The sequence below is a fragment of the Castor canadensis genome, chromosome 2 (genome assembly GCF_047511655.1).
Source record: "Castor canadensis chromosome 2, mCasCan1.hap1v2, whole genome shotgun sequence".
NCBI lineage: Eukaryota > Metazoa > Chordata > Mammalia > Rodentia > Castoridae > Castor > Castor canadensis.
The window spans coordinates 145,347,233-145,370,504 of NC_133387.1; the positions used below are offsets into that span (position 1 = coordinate 145,347,233).

General features: G+C 38.8%; 1 protein-coding gene and 1 pseudogene across 2 annotated transcripts in view; one reads left to right on the forward strand and one right to left on the reverse strand.

The window, feature by feature from the left end:
• Prtg (protogenin) overlaps positions 1-23,272 on the reverse strand; it is a 128,178-nt gene that overhangs the window by 89,316 nt on the left and 15,590 nt on the right. The window lies entirely within an intron of this gene.
• Positions 3,940-4,826, forward strand: LOC109700636 (glyceraldehyde-3-phosphate dehydrogenase-like; annotated as a pseudogene).

Sequence of the window (23,272 nt, forward strand, 5' to 3'; positions counted from 1 at the left end):
TTAAGTGTACAGCACTTGCCTAGCAAGCACCAGGCCCTAAATTCAAAACTCCAGTTCTGCCAAAAAAAAAAAAAAAAACCCACTACACTATGGCTGTGAATTTGGTTTTATTTATTTATGTCTAAGATAAGAAATTTCACCACGAAGTACATATTAAAATTAACAAGTATTTCTAACTCATCCATAAGCCAAATGCTCACTCTTGCCATAGAATCAAAACTTACTACTCAGAAAAATTGACAAAAATAATATGTAAACATACAGAGCTGAGATGGGCTAAGAACATCCTCCTATGTTCTATACATCAAAATGCAACGACCTCTGTCACATACATAAAAAACACACTCATTTGAGATACACAAATATTACATGACAACCTACATACGTGTGCACACATAGAACAAATTCTGATAATATTTCTAGTGACACCACACTTTACAATCCCAACTAGTAGAAAGAAAATAAGAATAAGAATTTAGTATGAAAACAATAGTTCTTTTGTTCTTTTTTGTGTTTTTGGTGGGACTTGGGTTTGAATTTAGTGCTTCGCACTTGCAAAGCAGGTACTCACAAAGCAGGCACTATATACCTCTTGAGCCACACTTCCAGTCCAATATATCTGTTTTTAAAAAGTTTTTAAGTAGAAAAACAAACCCAAGCTCCACTCTGCAACACAGACTGAGCTCTAAACCATTCAGAGTCAAGAATCTTTTAGGTTGTTCCCCGATGTAATGCAAAACAAACTTCCTCTGTATTCAGGAAGTCTGATCATATCCATGATTTGTGTTAAAGACTGCTTCCTAAGATGAGGTGACCATGCTGGTTAAATTCTTCCTGTTGCCCATGGTAACTTCTGACGTAAGCATTACAGGTTGGCACCTTGCAGCCCCACACCCATTGCTTTGCTCTGAAGGAGAGGACAGCACTAATGGCCAATACTGCCCGCAGTACTGGACAGTACTGAGCCCTGCCCAAAGGGTTCTTGACTGAGCCTCAGACAGTTTGAGTCCTTAGGGAACTGCCTTTCTGCACTCAAACACTCTGTGGCTGTTCTATGCTTGTCAATAGTATTCTACCAACATAGGCCAATGGTTAGTTTACCGTGACCATCTTCACTGCCCCAAAGTCAAATGACAGCAGAGAATGGCCACCTTCAGCAAGAAAGCTGCTGCTAAGTGACTCACAGAGAAGACAGACTACAGCTGCACTGCCTGGAAAGGACAAGTGGAAAATGGTGTCACGGCATGTCTGCTTTGAGATTTTTTTTGGACTACCAGTTGTCTCCTCTTGCACATCAAACAGTGAAACATCATCACTGTCATCATTCCTGTCCTGTGGCAACATGGCAGCCCTGTGCCAGCCCTCTGTAGCTCATTTTTTAATTAGGTTTGACCACAAAGCCCTAATGGGGAGAAGAGGGAATTAATCTTACACCTGTTGACTCATTTAATGTTCTCAAAACTTCAACAAGTAAGTAATGCTACCTTAACTTATGGTTAGGGAGATAAGTACCCAGGTCAAGCCACTTTCTCAGGGTCATGAAACTTAATAAACAGTGGAGCCAGGAGTACAAATATGTGTGTGTGTGTGTGTGTGTGTTTGTGGGTGTGCACACATATGTTTACTTACTCCCAACCTACAGCCCTAGAGACAAAGTATCTATTCAAGGATTCCACTTTATGGCAATAATGTTAATGTAGTCCTGGGGAAACGGACATTTATGCACAAAAGGCAGGAAGTCCTCTTTTCTCTTATTTTTCTTTCCTGGAAACCGCGGAAAAAATATATGCTCTTAATGTTGTACTTGATTTAAAATCCCTCCCCAAATGAACGAGGAATTTAGGATCTTTAGTCATCAATTCTTCCTTCCCTTTTCTATCTACATTTTAGGCCAATTTAATGGTAAAATTATCTATTCAACAGTCCGTATTACTTTCCAATATGGACTTTCTTGTCAGTCCAACAAAATCTTCTTGTCATTCTTTTAAAAACATGTAGGGCTGCATACCTGTAATCTTATCACTTGGCAAGCAGAGGCAAGAGAATCATGAGTTTGGGGCCAGCAGGGCTACACAGCAAGTTCAAGGTATCCTGAGCTACACAGCAATGCCCTGTTTTCAAAAACACCAACGGCTAGGGATGTAGCTCTTTAGTAGAGTTCTTACCCAGCTTGTGTAAGGCTCTTCATTAGAACCCCAGCTAAAGGAAAGGAAAGGAAAAGAAAGGGAAAGGGGGAGGGAGAAAAAGGATGGGAGAAGGGAAGGAGAGAGGAAAGGAAAGGAGAAACGATGACTCCAAATCGAAGAATATTACATTTTTATACCTTTCCATGAGAGTACAACTCTAAGATGTTCTAAAGCCCCCAGCCATCAAACCAAGACTGAGTCAGGAAAGACTTCACATGGGTGGTAATGTGTGGTCAAGGGCTGCAGGACTAGTGAGCAGCAAAGGATTCAAGACAGAAGAACAGGGCATGGGAAAAGCAGAGAGCAAGGAGAGTGCCTGGCACGGTCAAGAACGAAACTTGCGTATGGCGGGAATCTGGAATGTGCATAGAGGTCAGAGGGTGAGGCAGGGAGGAGGTGAGAGAGACAGGTGGTAAGATGCTCCTGCAGGGCGGAGGTGAAGAGCTTTGCTAGTCTAAGTGCGGTCTTCGGACCAGTCTCAGAGTCTGACTAAAACATAGAACATCAGGCTCCACCACAGACCCAAAACTACCAATCAGCTTTCAAACCTGTCCAGGTGACTTGTGTGCACTTTAAAATTGAGAAGCACACCACTCTACACACTCTGGTTGTATTTTTAAGACAATAGGGAGCCTATATATATATTTTTTTTTTCTTTTTTGGATGACGTTATTAGAATTTAAACTTAGAGCTTTGTGCTTCTTAGGCAGATACCTCTACCAATTGAGCCACACTTCCCACCTGAATCTACAAAATATTTTAAGCAAAGAATATACATGATCAGATTTGAGAGAAATCTGGAATACTGATTATAAGCAGGTAAAAATGCAAATATGAATTTTTTTGACAATTCACTTGCAGTTAGATTCCTCTGTTTAAGAATGGTCATGTTTCATAAAAGTATTTCTCTTATTCAGAGGAAGGTTTAAAGTTATCTCAAACATCAAGACCACACTTTCTACAGGATGAAAGCATTTTAAACCAATATCTAACTATGATTGAAATAAAATTTCTGCAGTCATGTTCCTGAAAGCATTTCATCAATGCAAAGCGGCTGCAAAAATGTCTTACTCCAGTGACTTCGAAGTCTGTTAGACCTTGATTACTCGGGTAAGGCAGAAAGAGGATGCACTGGCTTCTCACAAACCATGTATCGAAAGAGGAAAGCATACATGCTTTTAGAAATTGATTGCTAAATTATATGCAACCTTTTGCTCAGAAAAGCAGAAGCAGAGAATTCTAGACCACTGCCATTCAGAAATCCCCCATAATGTGTTCAATGAACCAAATCAAAACAACGCATAGTTTATAGGAGGAGAGCAAAAGACACTTGCAGCTCACATTTCATCTGCAGCCAGTGTCACTTCACTTGAGCGGAGGAAGGCTAACTGGTAGTATCTGCTTTTTAACAGTGCTACTGGCAGTGGAGAGAGCCAAGCAACTAACTTCTGCTTTGATGGTTTGAATGTTATTCAAAAGATTTTGTACTTAAAGAGAGTAAAACTGAGTTCTTTAGTAACAACAGCAAAAGTGTAGTTGTGCTGTATGTGAATATGTAACACACCTTTCATAACGACTAAGAATTGTGGTACTGCTACCCAAGTTCAGTTCTCACAGCCATCAGACCTAAGACTGATATGCCTGAAAGATTATGATTTGATGCGAATAAAGCAACACTCAGGCTCTCTGCTCCTCTCCTCCCTGTTTGACGGGCAGCCACATCTTCTCGTGCACTGCCAGCCATGCCGAGACACGATGGTGAAGGTCAGAGTGAACGGATTTGGCCAAATTGGCCGCCTGGTCACCAGGGCTGCTTTCAACTCTGGCAAAGTGGGTATTGTGACATAAATGACGCACTCATTGAGCTCATCTACATGGTCTACGTGGTACATTCTTATTCCACCCATGGCAAGTTCAAGAGCACAGTGAAGGCTAAGCGCAGGAAGCTCCTCCATCAGTGGGAAGGCACCTCCATCTTCCAGGAGCGAGATCCCACCAACAGCAAATGGGGCGATGCTGGTGCTGAGTATGTGGGGAGTCCACTGGTGTCTCCGCCACCATGGAGAAGGCTGGGGTTCACTTGAAGGGTGGAGTTGAAAGGGTCATAATCTCTGCCCCTTCTGCTGATGCCATCACGTGTGTGATGGGTGTGAACCATGAGAAGCACAGCAACTCCCTGAAGACCATCAGCAATGTCTCCTGCACCACCAACTGCTTAGCACCCCTGGCTAAGGTTATCCATGACAACTTTGGCATTGTGGACGGACTTGTGCCACAGTCCACACTATCTGCTGCTCAGAAGACTACAGGTGGCCCCTCTGGTAGACTGTGGTGTGATGGCTGTGGGGCTGCCCAGAACATCGTCCATCTTGGCACTGCCAAGAGGCCAAATACGATGACACCAATCAAGAAGGTGGCAATGCAGGCGCCTGACGGTCCCTGAAGAGCATCCTGGGCTACAGAGAGGACCAGATTGTCTCCTGGGACTTTAACAGCAGCGCCCACTTTTCCACCCTTGGTTCTGAGGCTGGCATTGCCCTCAGTGACCACTCTGTCAAGCTCATTTCCTGGAATGACAACGAATTTGGCTGCAGCAACAGGGTGGTGGATCTTATGGTCCACACGGCCTCCAAGGAGTAAGAACCCCTAGACCACCCACCCCAGCAAGAACTCTAGAGAAAGAATGAGGTCCTCAGTGCTGGGGAGTCCCTGCCCCACTCAGTTCCCCAACACACTGGGAATAATCTCCCTTCTTCATAGCTTCCATCCTACACCCCAGGAAGATGGGGAAGGGCTTAGAGCCCTGCTTTATCAGTGTCATCAGTAAAGTTCACCGCACCCAGCCCAAAATAAATACATACTACATTCAGAACCAGCTATAAAGCTGGATTTCCCAACTTTGTGCAAAGTGCTAGTACAGTCTTTTGCTGATGGACAGAGTTTGTGTCCGTGCTCATAGAAAGGCAGATGAGCTCATAAACAAAATAGAGACAGAAGACTTAGTGAGAAAGGGGAGAAAAAGGAAGAAAGAATAGGAAGAAAAGTGGAAAGACAAAGAGAAGAAATGGACCAGGAATGGCTGGTACAAATAAGGGGACTCCAAACCTAATGCCACAGGAACAAATGACAGTTCCACTGACTGCTGCTAACTCACCAGAAGAGCTATCTTCTACCAGAGTACTGAAGCTGCCATTTAACTGAATTTGCCCACCCAGAATTATCTGAGAATGATTCCTGATTGGCCGTGAAACAATGTTTTCTTTTGTTTTAATCCTTGGTCATCTGCGAAAATTGGTATTTAATAAATCATAGATGTTTTAAGCCCCCAAGGAACTTTACGGATAGTTAAATTTCTTTATGGCTGTAATTATGAATAAAAGAATGTAACAAACACTACTGAGAAGGCCAATAATAAAAAGAAAGTGTTGGTTTATTAGCAAACCAACAAACAAAACAAAAAGACCCCACCAAGTTATCCACTGAGTGCAATCTACTTACTGGGGTAGGAAAACAGCTTGCAGTTTCTTAAAATGTTAAACATGTACCTATTATACACTCAGACATTTCACTTCGAGGTATCTACCCTATGAGAAGTGAGCTCATGCTCAAAGACTACTTACACTGTTGAGAAACAACCAATGTCCATTTACAAGTGAATGGATAAACAGTCTGTGGTATATTCAGTCAATAGAATACTATTCAGTCACAAAAAAGTGAATTATTGATATAGACACAACACAGATGAATCTCAAAATACTGAAGCTGAATGAGAGAATCCACACAAACAAAAGAGTACACATTATGTGATAATATTTAGAAAGGCAAACTGATACATAGCAACAGAATGAAGTTTAATTCTGATTAAGTGGTTGCCTGGAAATGAGGAAGAGGGCTGGGTCACAAAGGCACAGAAGTTTCTGTGTTGGGAGTGATAAGTGCATTCATTATGCATCATGGTCAATTTTATCAAACTGTGCATTGTAAGTATGTGCAGTGTACTGTGACACACTCAGAACTCAATAAAATTTTTAAAAACTGAAAGGGGAAAAAGACCCATGTGAGTGGACTCATACATATTTGTACATGCAGAACAGACACAACCATTAACCACGCTACCTCAGAAGGAATTAAGCACTTACTATTTTCTCTACTATTTCAATGTTTATGGAATTTCTGTCATGTCAAAAACAACAGTAAAAGTAGCTATCGTCCTCAAGAATCTTTAGAAGTTCCAGAAAGTCCTATTCAAAGTCAAAAACACTTCCACCAGCATCTTCATCCTCAAGGTTAAATACTATTTCTTACTAGCTTGGTATTAATGTACTTAGTAATTACACTAATCATGGCAATGGTATTTTATATTTTTTATTGTACATGTACAATTTATTAGGTACTACATGAATTAAATAGGTCTATTTGCAAAGAGACTGCTATTTATAGCACTTTTTCCCTCATGAAAAAATGTTCTCTTACCCTAACCACTACATTACTCACATTCAGTGTGTGGCCTTATTTTATACTCAAATGCCCAAAATACACAGATTTAGAGTTCTGTCTTTAAAAGTTTACTTTCTGAAATTTTAGGCTGTGATTATATCATGGTATTCCCAAGGTCTAAGATAGCCTATAGGAATGTTTAAGCATTTCAAATAAGTCCTTAAAACATTCTTAGCTTTTTAACATATCTAACATCCCCTTCAGCCATAAGCTAAAAGCTCGCACTTCTTTTAAAACATTGACTTGATCAACTTTTTTTTTTTCATTTTTCTTTTATTATTCATATGTGCATACAAGGCTTGGTTCATTTCTCCCCCCTGCCCCCACCCCCTCCCTTACCATCCACTCCGCCCCCTCCCTCTCCCCCCCCCAATACCCAGCAGAAACTATTTTGCCCTTATTTCTAATTTTGTTGTAGAGAGAGTATAAGCAATAATAGGAAGGAACAAGGGTTTTTGCTGGTTGAGATAAGGATAGCTATACAGGGCATTGGCTCACATTAATTTCCTGTGCGTGGGTATTACCTTCTAGGTTAATTCTTTTTGATCTAACCTTTTCTCTAGTACCTGTTCCCCTTTTCCTATTGGCCTCAGTTGCTTTAAGGTATCTGCTTTAGTTTCTCTGCGTTAAATTATCTAAGTTACCAATAAAAAATATACTAAATCCCTAAATTTTATGTAAGACATGATTGGGAGATATAAGAAAAAGTGAAATCTTGTGCCTGCCCTTGGAAAATTTGCCTCTTTCCTTGCAGAATGCAAAATAAGTAAAAATAAATAAAATAAAATAAGTAAAAATAAATAAACAAATAAAATTCACAGTGTGGGGGGCAGTCAAGAAGAAACAGTGAAATTTAGATCCACCAAATGCTGTCCATAGAACTTTTTAAGTTCCTAATGTCTCTATTTCTGTTTCTTAGTATATAAAAGGGTGAAAATTTATCTTGGAGCACTGTTAGGATTAAATGAAATACTGACTATAAAGGATATGATTCTGCCCATCCCTTCCCATAGGTCTGTAACTCATTCACTAGCTCCTGTCTTCCAACTCTTCCTCATCACTAGGTGTCATGGCTTACTAATGAACTCATCTTCTCCATTCTGCAAGCAGCTCCTTGGGCTTTCCTGTCCTCTGACATTTGCCACTTCCTTCCACCACGACATTACCTTCCCCACTCGCTTTTCATCCCACCGTGACTCTCAGCAGCCTCTCCTTGATCTTCCCTTGACTTGGACTCTCAGTACTATCTACCAGACAGGAAACCACTCCCCCACTCCACCCACTTCTTAAACCTAAGGCTGGCTGTCCAGCCCTCTTGCCTTTGTGCACTACACCCTTCCTTAGGCAACCCCACTGACTTCTAATACTTAGTGTTTCACTGACTGCTAAGTCTGTACATTTGTAGACTTCTCTAACTTTGCTCTTGGAAAATCCTCCCATTCCGCCAACAATATCACTAAATACCTCCATGTGAATGTCCCAATGACACCTCGGTGGGATTTGACAGGACTAAACTCATTCTCTTCATTCATTCATATCCTCTCCACACCCGCTAACCCTTTCCTTTTGCCTACCGACTGCCATCTTTCTTTCCAATCTGACTGAATAGCATTACCATCTAAAACATGAACCATACCATCTTCAAGCCATCGTCAAGGGCAGAAATCCTAAATCCTCACTCCCACACTTTCCCTTACATCCTTTCCATCTGCAGTATACCAACTGCAAATGTGGTCGAAATTCTTCAATTTTCTGTATTATTCTTTCCCCAAGATAACCTGCAGCTCCTTCTACCTCCTGAATCTGGGCTGATGTTGAGGCTTGGTTTAGCCAGCACAGGGGATTGAAGGACACGGTAATTCTATGCCAGGGATTTGATTTCACTCCCTCTCCTGGAACTGGCCACAAACATGTGAATAGACTCAGGATTGCTTACTGGGTGCCGAAGACACATGGTCCCTCTTCTGCTCTCACCCTGGCCAACACTCAAACACACTAGTGAGTTCATCCTAGACCAGCCAGCAGCCTCCCTCCCAGAAAACCTACTAGCTAACTGTAGACACATAATCAGACTTGAGTAAGCCCAGCTGAGATCAGCCAATCCTGCCTCACGTGAGCAGAACTACCCATCTGATCCATGACCCACAGGCAATTATATATGCTTACAGTGTTAGATCGCCATAATCAGTACTGTTATGCAGTGACAGCTACTAACTGGTACTTTCTTTTCTTATCTGTTCTCATGGCTACTGCCTCAATTAAAAAAATTTTGTGGATGAATGTTCCGATGTAAATAAGAAAAAATAAACAAACAAGCAGATGACAAGTCTCAGCTGAATGTTACACAGAGGGAGGTCTGGAGAAGGAAGAGTTGCGGTGAACCAAAATGATTAAGAAAAGGGCAACTGATTTTGGTTATATGACTGGAATTAGGTCCACAACGTGAGAGCAATGAAGGCATTTTCAGGTCTTGGAGTAACTTTTCCAATGACACAACTGCACCATAGCCTTTTAAATAAAATCAGCTCACATAAAATCTTTTTTTCTACACTGGTAAGACTTTGACATGAGAATGTGAACTCTAGAGGGTTAAAGAATCAATCACTAGAATCCGAACTATGGTCAAGACAGTGAAATGAAATGCTGGGTCAGAGTTCACTGACTATTGGTCAAAGACAGACAAAGATCCCTGTGTTGAATAGTAGTAGCTTTGGTCTATGGAGAGAGAGGCTTGTTTTCTGCGCCAGCAAAGGTTTTTAAGAACATTGTTTTGACTATGTGTTTCAAGCCAACACAAAAATCTCAAGTGGATTTGCTTTGCAAAGGTGCTGATTCAATTCCTGATTGTTCCCTGCTCTGATCATCACCAGTGTATTGGTATGGTGATGCGTGATTTGTGTGTTGTAACTGTGCTTCCTCCCAGACTGAACTGGCCTTGGGGCAATCTCAAGACAAATCAAAAGACCATGCTGAATCGACTTAAAATAATTTAGTGCCAAGCACAGATATGGTGTTTCAAGAAGTAAATGCCAAGAAGATGGTATTTACTCTTGATTATATACCCAAAAGAATGTGATACAGGTTACTCCAGAGGCACTTGCACACTCATGTTTATTGCGGCACTATTCACAATAGCCAAGTTATGGAAACAGCCAAGATGCCCCACTACTGACGAATGGATCAAGAAAATGTGGTATTTATACACAATGGAATTTTATGCAGCCATGAAGAAGAATGAAATCTTATCATTCGCAAGTAAATGGATGGAACTGGAGAACATCATTCTGAGCGAGGTTAGCCAGGCCCAAAAGACAAAAAAATCGTATGTTTTCCCTCATATGTGAACATTAGATCAAGGGTAAACACAACAAGGGATTGGACTTCGATCTCATGATAAAGCGAGAGCACACAAGGGAGGTATGAGGATAGGTAAGACATCTAAAAAAACCAGATAGCATTTGTTGCCCTCAATGCAGAGAAACTAAAGCAGATACTTTAAAGCGACAGAGGCCAATAGGAGAAGGGGACCAGGAACTAGAGAAAAGGTTAGTTCAGTAAGAATTAATTTAGAATGTAACACACATGCACAGGAAATTAATGTGAGTCAACTCCCTGTACAGCTATCCTTATCTCAACTAGCAAAAACCCTTGTTCCTTCCTATTATGGCTTATACTCTCTCTTCAACAAAATCAGAGATAAGGGCAAAATAGTTTCTGCCGGGTAGCGAGGGGGAAGGGGGGAGAGGGAGGGGGTGGGGGGAAAGGGGGAGGGGGGAGAAATGACCCAAACATTGTATGCACATATGAATAAAAGAAAAAAAAAAGATGGTATTTCAGATTCTTAGTATATCCTTTTTTATCATAAACTTTATGCAAATTCAAATTCTTTTTAAAAGCTGGAAGAAGTGGATACTAATGGGAGGGAGGAGGGGTGAGGGTGAAGGAAGGAGATTAAGGTGATAGTATATGGCTGATGGATTTCATGTACCTATATAAAATAGAACTTGCAACTGCTTTAAGTGGGGTGGGATGGGGTTGAGTGGGAGAGACGACGGGGGCAATGTAAATAATGTACAATATAAGTCTAGTCGGAGTTGTCACTATGAACCCCCTGTATAATGAATATATCCTAATAAGTAAATTATAATAATAAAAAAAGAGTTGTAAGAAAGATAAAATTTTAAAATAAACTCAAATAACAAGCACAGACAATTGCATCAACATGACCTAATTTAATTTCAGAAAGCCACTAATAGAATACTGTATGTCTGACAAAATATGGAAATATATTTAATCCACTCATTTAAAAATTGCTTATTCACATTTTTTCAAATATACAGATGAGTGAGTAATACATCAAACATGTATTCTACTTAGTTTTATCATAGCTAATATTAACATACTGCCGTATGTGTTTCGGAATTTTTTTAAGATTATAAACACCGCAGATGGATTAAAGCCCCTCAGTGGGTACTGGGGTTTGAACTCAGGGCCTCACATCTGCAAGGCAGGCACTCTACCACATGAGCCACCCCTCCTGTCCTTTTTAGCACTGGGCATTTGAAATAGGTCTCACTTTTTTATTTTTTGCAACACTGGGGTTTGAACTCAGGGACACATGCTTGTTAGGCAGGTGTTCTTACCACTCTTTTTTGTGGCGGTCTTTTTTTAAAGCTACCCCCCCTCACCCCGGGCTGGCTTCCAACCTCAATCCTTTTAATCTCTGCCTCCTGCCTACTGAGTTGCTAGGATTACAGGTGTGAACCACTGGCTCCCGGTGTGTACCTTATTTTTATGTGTAACAATTTTTATCATTTATTCACACTGATGTATGTAACTGTAATTGCCTTAATTAGCTTATTTGATTTTATGGTATAGTAACCCACAATTTGCTAACCATTTTAATATTAATGCACACTTTCCAATACAAAGGATGCTTCAAGAAGCATTCATCATTATTATTATTATTATTATTATTATGTTATTGTCATACTGGGGGTACACTGTGACATTTACAAAAATGCTTACAATATGTCATAGTCGAATTCATCCCTTCATCATTCTCCTTTATCTCTGCTGCCCCCATAAAGAGCACTCTTGTATGTATTTGCTTGTGTACACAGGAAGTTTTCTATGATAAAGGCCTAGAAATGAAATTAGGAAGTCAAAGGGTACATGTATTTTCAGATATTGCCAAATTGTCCTCCAAAACCTAGTTCTATCAATTTAGACTCCCACCAGCTTTCACTGCCATCACTTGGAAATTCCGTGTTTCAATTTTTGTCAGTCACTGCATGCAGAATGGTACTTAAAAATTTTTTTCATATACCTAATTACAAGTGACCTAAGCATAATTTCATATGTTTATTTAGCGTTTTAGGTTTTCTCTTCTGCAAACTGCCTCCTATTCCTAATCTTTTCTAATAGGATATTTGTCTTTTTTTAAAATTGATACGTAACAGTTTTTTGTTGTTTGTTTATTTGTTTTTGTATTTCAGTTTCTAATCTTTCTGTTACTTAGATTCATTGCACACACCTAATTCTAATTTGTGCTTGTGGCTTCATTATTGGTTTATACTGTCTCTGTGAAACTCCAAAGCTTGTTAAATTTAATAAAACTTGTTTTTTCCCTCATAGTTTAGTCCGTCTGTGTATTATTTAATAATTACATAAATATCCTTCCCATAAGAAAACTTCAGGGCATTTAGCATTTTCATCTCCTGAGGGTTTTCTTGTTTTCGAGCAAAGATATCTGTGTTTTCTCAGTTTTCTATTTTGCCTTTCATTGCTCTCTATTTGGAAAATATATAATATGGACACATGAACTTACTTCACGATTTAAGAAGTTCCCCACCCCCCTTTATTTTGAATGGAAGAAAGGCTTTGGGGTAAGGTGAAATTTCTAAATTGGGACTATTTCCCTTCTTAAGCATCAAATAGACTGTAAAACATGGTTAATTCTTTCAAGTGTCATAATCTAGAGTTTAACTACTCAAATCTTTTGACCACATATACTTAAAAAATAAACATACATAAACATAAGCGATTACACATATTTTCTACCTAAGAATGCTATTTTTGCATCAAAACTGCATAGTTTCTTAAAGAAATATACTTTTCTTGGAGGGTGGTACTGGGATCTTGAACTCAGGGCCTCCTGCTTGCTGGGCAGGTGTTCTGCCACTTGAACCACACCCCAGTCCTTTTTGCTTTATCTACTTTTCAAATTGGGTCTTGTGCTGTTTGCCTGGGCTGTGAGTCTTCTATCTCTGCCTCCAAAATAGCTGGACTTACAGGTATATATCCTTTGATGTTGTTAAAAGTTAAAATTTGAGAATAATCTCTTTAAAAATCTCTATGTTTAATAAAATTAAATGATAACCCTAAGAGGGACTTCCGGACTTTCTTCAAAAGTCCATTTAGAGAATTCTTTAACTTCTTAGGAGTACGTTTTACTATATACAAATAATAACATGACATGATAATAATAGTACTAAATGGAATCAGTAAATATAATTTATTTCTTACTCAAATAATAAAATATTTCTCACATTTTCCAAACCCCAAATCATTTAATAAGATGTCAGTTGTCTGAATGTATTATGTGTGTGTGTTGTGGGGAGGGGGGGGACTGGGGCTTGAACTTAGGACTTCATGCTGGCTACGCAGGCACTCTACCATTTGAGCCACACACCAGCCCAATATTCCTATTATTTTTAAAGGAGCTGTTAGGAAGTGTAGCTATTGTTTAGTTAAAGCACTGAAGCAAAGCCTAATCCAAGACCTCAGAGCCAAAGCTTTCATGTTTGTCTCCTGCCTAAAGAATTAGCTTCTACCACGCCTATGATAAAACCCTAACTCAGGTTAATCAGGGTATTTCCCACTCACCCTCAAAGATAAGAACACTTTCTTGATAACTCCAACTATTATTTGATTGATTCACTGATTCTGTAAACAGAAGTATTACACTACTAGCAATTCTCTTAATGGAAGACCAGTCATCCTTATCCCTAAAGGCAAGAGCAAGGAGTCCTGAGCTGACTTGGGATCTTGAGCACATGTGGAGCACTTGTAAAAGTGACCCTAGGGCAACATCAAGCCTAACAGATACTTCAGTGTTTGAAAAGCAGCAGGAAGTTCCTAATCCCCTCTTCCTCAAAAGAAGAGATAAATGCCTTTGGTTTGGGATCATACCATCCATCGACCACTGGGATTACTGTATTCAAAAACCCAGAGCACTGAAGCTCCAAATTAGAGTTTAGTAGGGCATATAGTACCAAGTTTAACATCCAAAGAGTTAACCTTTAAGCCAAAAGGCAGTGAAAGAGACTGTCTCTTAGTTACTGAGTCTCTTAGCTACTCTTAGCTTGGTCTGTTGGTAACTGTCGATGCCCAGTGAGAAAAATATAAGGGCAACCGTTGTGACAAAACATTTAGATAAGTAATTCATCTCCTTCTGCACTGACATCAGTTGGAGACGGTAGAGCTAAGTCATCCAGTAAATATGGTTAAAATGCTCAACACTGGTTCTCATTTTTTAGATACTATCCAAAAGCTATCAAGTGGACAGAGTGCAACATTCTCTTTAAAAAGAAAACTTATTTGCCCCAAATTTATAAGTTTGGATTGATAATGAACTGATCCTTGAAATAAAATTTTGTATCACAATATCTCAAGTTATCGTTATTCAAGGGTGAGTTTTTATTCAGAATACATGTCTATGAGCTGAGTAACAGGGAAGCTCCTCTTCCAGCTATGGAACCATTTTGCCACCTCCCTGACCAATGAGGCTGAACTAGAAGTTGGCCTTTAGTTTTACAGCAGGCAAGCAGTCACTGGAGAGGTGGTGAGATATCAAGAGCACTCAACAGAGCTGGGCACCGGTGACTCATGCCTGTAATCTTAGCTACTCAGGAGGCAGAGATCAGGTTCAAAGCCAGTATGGCCAAAAAGTTTGAGAGACCCTATCTCGAAAACACCCAACACATAAAAAAGGGCTGGTGGAGGTCCTGAGTTCAAGCCCTGGTACTGCAAAAAAAGAAAAAAAAGAGAGAGAGAACTCAACAGGATGCTATAACATTACCACAGCTCAGAAACTTCTCAAAGTCAAGAGCTGAGAGGACCCAACCTCCAAGACTACAACACAATCTAATTTTCTTTTCTTAACGACCAGATCACTGGAAAAAAAAGAAAAAAAAGCCAGATGCTGGTGGCTCACACCTGAAATCCTAGCTATTCAGGAGGTTAAAAAGTAAAGAAAGCAAGTTACAACCTTTGACACTGTGCTATGGTGCTGAAGAAACTGCCCAGATCAGGAGGCTCATAGTTCAAAGCCCCCACCAGCAAACAGTCTGTGAGAACCTATCTTAAAAAAAACCCAATCACTAAAAAGCTGGTGGAGTGGCTCAAGATGTAGGCCCTGAGTTCAAACTCCAGTTCTAGAAAGAAAGAAAAGGAAGGAAGGAAGGAAGGAAGGAAGGAAGGAAGGAAGGAAGGAAAGAAGGAAGGAAAAAAAGTAAAAAATAAATCACTTCCTTACTTTCTCTTTTTATAATTTATAATCAGTTTTGTTGATATTGTTGTTTTACATTTTTGACACAGTTTCAAAATGTATCCCAGGTTGGCCTTGAACCCAAAATCCTCTTGCCTCTGCCTCCCAATGCTTATTACAAGGAGTACACCACAACTGGCTTAAAACACATTATAAGGATATGAGGGATCTGAGTTCAAACCCCAGTGCTACCAAAAAAAAAAAAAAAAAAAAGATGAGGAATTCTTGAGATTATAACTGCTGCCAGGGGGTCTGGTGGCTCAAGCCTGTAATCCTAGCTACTCAGGAGGCAGAGATCATTAGGACGGGTTTGAAGCCAGCCTGGGCACATAGTTCACAAGACCCTATCTCAAAAAACCCATCACAAAAAGGGCTGGTGGAGTGGCTCAAGGGTGTAGGTCCTGAGTTCAAACCCCAGTACCAAAAAAAACAAACAAAAAAAATGGATGAGTTCATCACAGAGTACAATAGACAATTTTACAGCAATATACATATATATAACAAAAATATATTATTACATATGTAAAAGTGAGAGTACATACATACCTATCTTTACAAACTTAACAAAGACTAAAATTCAAAATGCCATTACAAAATTAGAGGAGTCGTTCACTCTCCAATGGAATATCATTAGACACAAGGTGGTAAAGCAGCTACCACTGAAAAATCAAGCCACTCAAAGCCTGAGTAAAAAGATACAGCTGAGTGATGAAAACAGCTAAGTTCCTAACTCTGTACTGTTCCATGCTGATGTCACATAGAGACCTGGTTTTATAGGAAATAGAAAAATGTGTGTATATTGCTACAGGGAAACTTTCTACTGAACATTTTCAAAATGAGTTATACACTATTATCTTATAGTAGAATTCTGCTTAGTCCTCAACAACTTTAAGAAGCCATGGAAGGAAAAGGTTCTCTCCTGCTGATTTATGAAATGTTTCTTTCAACTGTGACTATCCAGTAATTCTGTGCAAGAGAGAAAGAGCAAAAGACTACAGTGCAGGTTTCTGGGATTTGCCAGGTGAAAGTTTTTATTCTTCCATAGAAAGTAAGTTATGACTTTTGACACTGTGCTATGGTACTGAAGAAATTGCCCAGAAATGTACAGCAGGGATGAAGCAGAAATCAATAATCTCATTTAATGTGTGAACTACTATGCAGTGGAACACAATACATTTGAAGAGCCAAATGTCCTACTTAATAACACTATGTTGCTATTTTGTTAAAAGTTTTGGTTTCCCTGTTTTTTGTTATTTAAATCATCACAATTTCACTATTATATATGAAAGTGTTCAGCAGTTTAAAAGTTAGTGTGAACCCCCATTTCTTTCTTTAAAAAAAAAAAAAAAGCTGGGCATGGGGGCTTGGGAAGTGGCAATCAGGAGAATTGCAGTTCCAGGCCAGCCCAGGTAAAAAGCTTGCTGGACCCCATCTTAACCAATAAAAAACTGTGTGTGGTGGTGTGCACCTGTCATCCCAACTATGTGGGAAGCAAACACAGGAGGAACATGGTCCAGGTAGGCCTGGGGACAAACACGAGATCCTATTTGAAAAATAGCTAAAGCAATAAGGGATGGGGCATGGTTCAAATGGTACAGCACCTGCCTAGCAAGTACAAAGCCCTGAGTTCAAACACTGTACTGCAAAAAAAAAAAAAAGGGCTTGCAAAAAATCATGCAAGTTTTTAATGCAATGTTTTCATCTGACCTCAAATGTTACGAACATATCTTGCTTATAACAATCAGCCTCTTAAGATTCAAATTCATTTTCATAAAGAATTTCACAAATATACAAACTGGTTTTATAAATGTACACATTTTTAAACCATTAACTTTTGGAGGGGGTTCTTTGCAGTGGTGGGGATCAAATCCAGGGGCTTGTGCATGCTACATTAGTGCTCTACCACCGAGTCCCATGCTCAGCCCCTTAATGGCTATCTTAGTTGGGTTGTTTATTAAAGTGGAATAACTAAATTGCTTAGAAAACCTATAGCAACAAACACAGGATGGAGAAATTTGTTTTCATTGTCCTCATTGATTTTACTAAAATGTTTCAAATATTTACAGGTTAATGAGGCACTTGGTATACCTCAACATACAGTAGTAATAGACAAAAGAAGGGCTGGAGTGTAGCTCAGTGGTAGAGTGCCTGCCCAGCCTGTATGAGGCACTGGGTTCCATTCCTAGCACCATAAAAAAAGAAAGAAAAAACAAGACAAAATAAAGTACAGAAGAGTGAGTTAGTTTTGAATCAAGTTTCCTTCTCAAGATGATGATTTGAGAGGCTAAAATTTTAGAAATGTATAGAGAACACCAGGTTAATGAATGACACAGAAAACTTGAATAAACAATGAACGCCTATTAATGGTGTCATGTACTCAATGAATGTTAGTTGTAAGGAGCATGTTCCCTGTTGAAACTATTCCAGAAGTGGGGGGAGAGGGAGATAGAAAAGAATGATGGAGGGGGTGAATTCAACTATGATACATTGTAAGAACTTTTGTAAATGTCACAATGTACCCCAGTACAACAATTAATATAATAATAAAAAAGAGCAAGTTACCAAGGCTGAATTGCTTATGTGTAACAGTATTTCTGATGAAATACAATTGCAACTTAACCATTTATGCCAAATTAACTAGACTGTCTGATAATCATGACACTGATGACAGTTTGAAAAAAGTTAAAAGTATTACTTCACTAAATCACAGCAGAGTGGTAGGACTTTAAAATGATCTGAATTTTAAAATAATAATGCTGGGGAATATTAAAACAATGAGAACTTTTACCACTGGTAAATTTTAGGCAAAATTTGGTGTCCTTAAAAACTGTGCCTGTTTTTCTCTAAGGGACTGCTCTAAGACTCCAGTGACCAGGTTCAAAGGGTATTTTTCACATCTTATCTTTCTGGTTCTGTTATATATAACAGTAAATGTTTCGTTTACTCTTTGCAAACATCCCCCTGGCTTTGGTGATTTTTATACCACCTGGTTTTCCATTTGCCTCTGTGACAACTGTTTCTGTCTGTGCTGGTTGCCCTGGAAGTTGGTACCCAGCCCTCTGTCCCCTTGTGCCTCTCACTCCTGTGCTCAACCTGCTTGAGGTCACCAGCTACTTCAACTCCTCAGGGGAGCTCAGCTTGGCATCTTCAGGCCACACCTCACCTCACTCCTCACTGCTTTCTTGGACAACCTGCTAAACAGCTCCACTGGACATCCCATGACCACCAAAAACTAATGTATTCCAAGCTAAAATCATTACCTTGTTCCCTTTATATATAAGCTCCTCCACCTGAATTCTCCTTTCAGCTGTGGCAACACCATTCTCCAAGTCTACTACATTAGAAACACCAGCACCCACATCTTACAAATCCTGGCAATTTCGAATCCTAATTATCACTTAACATCTGTCTTCCCCTCCTCCCCTTTCTGGCTCTCTGGTCCAGGCCACTGGGAGCTCTTACCTCACTGCCTCCAGCCCTGTTCACCAGACTTCTCCCTCACAGACCCTAATGGGATCAATCTAAAATGAGAGTGTGACCAAGCCAACTTCTGGCAGCTCCTCATCACTCCAGGTTAAATTCCAGGTTTTTTAACATGGCACACTGTATATGAGTCTTCCCTTGAGGGTATCCTGCCTGTGTCTCCAACTCCATTTCTGGCCACCATTTCCTTGATACTTGCTCTCCAGAAATACCAAACAGCTTATTTCTGCACACATGACCTGTTGTTGCTTGCTACTATACCTTATTGGACTACCCGTTTCCCTCATCTAACTAAAATCTAATTTCCCTTTAAAATTTAGCTCTTTCAGGATCTCTCCCTGTCTCCCCATCCCAGACCTGAGGATGCATGGGTAAGTATTTACTAGTGAAGTGTCACAATGTCTACAACTTACTTTTTAGAGAAAAAGAGAAGGATGAAGTCATTCTGGCAAAATATTAACAGCTGGAAATCTAGGTAAAAAGTATTTAGGTGTTTATTATACTACTCCTCCTTCTTTCTTATAAATTAAAAATATTCAAAATAAAAAGTTGGAATAATACCATATAAACAACTCTACTATTGGTATGCTCACTTTAGTGCTGCATAACTATAGTTGTAATAGGTATGTATGCATGCAGTGCTGGGGATTGAACCCAGAGCCTCATGTGTGCTTGTCGAGGGCTCTACCACTAAGCTATACCCTTAGCAATAATTATTTATTTATGTGCTCCTTTCTCCCACTATCCTATCACTGAGGTCAGTGAATGTTTTGTTCTAATTAATCATGTCATTCTTAGATCCAAGCCAAGTAGACTTGATAAATATTTGTTGGAGAAATGAATGACTGTGCTAAGTGAAAAAATAAACCTAAATGCAGAATTCTCAATCAATGAGTAAGTATTTTAGTTTCTATGATATACCAGTATTAGCTTCTTGGGTGCTGAGGTAGTAGCAGGCAGGGTCAGTCAAAGACCCTGAAAAGTCCCCCGACAGGAACTGTGCTCAGACAAGGAAGAAAGACAAAAATGTAGTTGGTATGGAGGCTGAAAACTAAAATGAAGACAGTCAGGAACATATGGAGAAGCAAAGGTGGGTACTAAATTCTCAGAGATTAGGCATGTATATTCCAGGATAGGAACAGATTCTTAAAAGACTTCATCCTTATTACAATCTCTGTAAGATGGTAGACTGGTAAACACAGATACACTTTCCCACTAAAAACATACAGAAATGCCACACAGAGGCCAGCTGTGGTAGTATACAACTATAATCCCAGCTACTCAGAGTCTGAGACAGGAGGAGTCTGAAAAATAAAAAAGTAATTATAAAACATAAAAAGAAAAGAGAAAGAAGTAATTTTTCTCTCCCGGTGATCTGATCATTTAGAAAAACAAATTTATAATTTAGAGGTTGGAGAACTTGATTTTGAGACAGTAAATATTCAAAACACCACCATCACCACTAACAAAACTTGAAGGGCAATGTTAGTGCAGTAAACCTTTGACCTAAAGCCAAAGTGGTCCGTTGGTGTCTATAGGTACTAAGGGTCTCTCAGATGAAGAAGTGGTTTTGTCCCATCACAGTACAGGTAACTGAGACCCACAGCTCAGATCCTGGAAACACCTGCTATATAGCAAGAATCAAAACTCAGTTCTAAGGGACATATGAGACACCATGAAACCAACACATGCATTATGTGTGTTCCAGAAAGAGAAGAGAAACAGAAAGGAGAAAAAATAGGGTCTGAAGAAATAATGGCTGAAAACTGTCCACATTTGATAAAAGAAATGAATCTAATGAAAACTCAATGACCTCCAAGTAGGATCAACTAAAAGGGACTCACACAGAAATACATTTATAATCAAAATGTTCAAAGACAAAAAAAGATTCATAAATGAGAGAGAAGAGCCTGACATATACTAATTATTCCTCCATAAGATTAACAGCCAATTTCTCACTGGAAACTATGAAGGCCAGGAGACAATGGACGACACACCTAAATGATTTTTAAAAATAAAACAAAACTGTAAAGCAAGAATTCTATAGCTAGCAAAACTGTCCTTCAGAAATAAGGCAGAAATGAAAACATTCCCAGACAAACAAAAGCTGAGACAGCTGTTACCACTATACCTATCCTACAAGAAATGCTAAAAGGAGACCTTAGGTTGCAATGAGCAGATGATGAACATAATCCAAGTCATAAGAAAAAATAAATATCACTGGCAAATAACTAAGTACTCAAGAGCCATTATTACTCTATTTTTGGTTTGAACCTCCATGTTTTATCCTACATAATATTTTTAAAAATGCAAAAACAGGAATCTATAAAACTGACACACATCGTATGAAGGTATAAAGTTTATGCAGATCTGATAATACATAGAGGATGGACCTGTGTAGAGGCAAAGTTTTACGTATTACTTAAGTTGGTATCAATTAAAAATAGATTATTATAAGGTTAGGCTAAGTGCACTTTCTATGGTAACCACAAAGCAAAACAAAATCTAAACAAATATACATACAAAAGGCGGTGGGAACAGAATCAAAATAGTTCACCACAAAAAAATGAACTAACCACAGAAAGATGGTAGTGGAGAAGGAATGAGGGAGAAAATTGTGTAAGATGTTCACAGATTTAGTATGCACAGTTTTGATCAAGTGTGGTTAAAAAAAAAAAGGTATAAAAAAATGAAAAGAAATTTCAAAAACAAAACTTAATTCCTGCCTGTACATTACACAGCTGAGTTGGTTTGAAGAAGCTCTCAGTGAGTCCCCATGTTACTGTCAGTTGTGTTTAAACTGTTGTGAGATTTGCTGAGTGTTTCCTGGCCTTTACTTTTATGAAAATATGCCTCTTCCAAAACAAATGGTGTCCAAAAAGTAAGGTAAAAGTTATGGTAATCCTTCCAAAGCAAAAGGGGCACATAACGTAATCAATTTACATAATAAAGTAAAAGTTCTCCAATTCTTGAAAAGCAGCATGTCTTTAGCAGGATTGGGCAATGAAGTACTGGAGATAAAGAGCATGAAGTAAGACCTAGTTTTGGTGAGCAGTATGAATGTGCACAACAGTGATTTTGTGATAGTAATATAGCCTACTCCACGTAGTTTCTAGTTATGTATGCTCAGATCTACTGTGTGTATACACAAATCAATTTGAGTAATTGTGGAGTGCTGAACTCTGTGCATCCTGAGCACACATGGTTTTTCCTCAATGACAGTCTGCTTGGAACCATAGATCTGTGGATACCAATTGCCTACTATGTACAGGAGGAAAAGGGAAAAAAAAAAAAAAGCAAAATGGCAAAACTCTTTCCTTACCAGTAATTACATTAAATGTAAATGGATTAAACTTTGTCTAAAGGCAGAGGCTAGCAGAATGGATTTAAAAAAACAAAACACATGATCTAACTATATGCTACCTACAAAAAAAAAAAAAACCAACTCTGCACTTTAGATCAAAGACACAAAGAAGTTTAAAATGAAAGAATGGGAAAAGGTATTCCATGCAAAAGGTAACCAAGAGAACTGGGGTAGCTTATACAAGTATCAAGAAAACCATACTTTAAATCAAATGGTTCAAAAAAAGACAAAGAATGATTGTATATAATAATAAAAGGATCAATTCATCAAGAAGATAAAGCAATTATAAACATATTCACCAAACAGCCAAATACCCAAATATATGAATCAGACACCAATGGAGTTGAAGAGAGAAACAGTTTTACAATAACAATTAGAGACCACAATACGCTCCACTCAAAAATGGGCAGAACATCTAGACAGAATATCAATAGGGAAATAGGGGATTGAACAACATGGTAAACCCAACTAAATCTAACAGATAAAGATGCTCTACCAAGTAACAGAATGCACTCTTCTCAGGTGCATAGGGGACATTCTCCAGGACAGAACATATACGAGGCCAAATTGACAAACCTTTAACTAGAATGACAAAGAAGAGAAAAAATAAATAATTAAAATAGAAATGAAACAGGGGACATTACTACTGATCTTAAAGGACAAAAGAGGGACAACAGGATACTATGAACAATTATATTAAAAAAGTAGGTAATGGAGGTGAAATGGACAAATCTCAAAAAATACAAATTACATAAACTGACTCAGGATATAGAAAATCACAACAGACCTAGAGTAAGTAAACAGTTAAGTCAGTAACCAAAAGTCTCCCAAAAGAAAAGTCTAGGACCAGATGGCTGTTTAGGTAAGTTCCAAAAATATAAAATAAATGAGAATTAACACTAATCCCTCCCAAACACTCCCAAAAAAATAAAAGGGAGGGAAATTTCTAACTCATTTTATAACTCTGGTATCAACACCAGTCAGACATCACAAAAAAGAAATTTACAGAAGTATGTCTTCTATGAATATGGATGCAGAATCTGAACAAACTTTAAGCTGACAGTATATTAAAAAGGATTACACTAACCAAGGAGAATTTAATCCCAGAAATGCAACACTTATCCAACTTTTCAAGAAATCAATCTATATAATACACCAAGTTAAAAGAAGAAAAGGGGAAAAAAGCATATG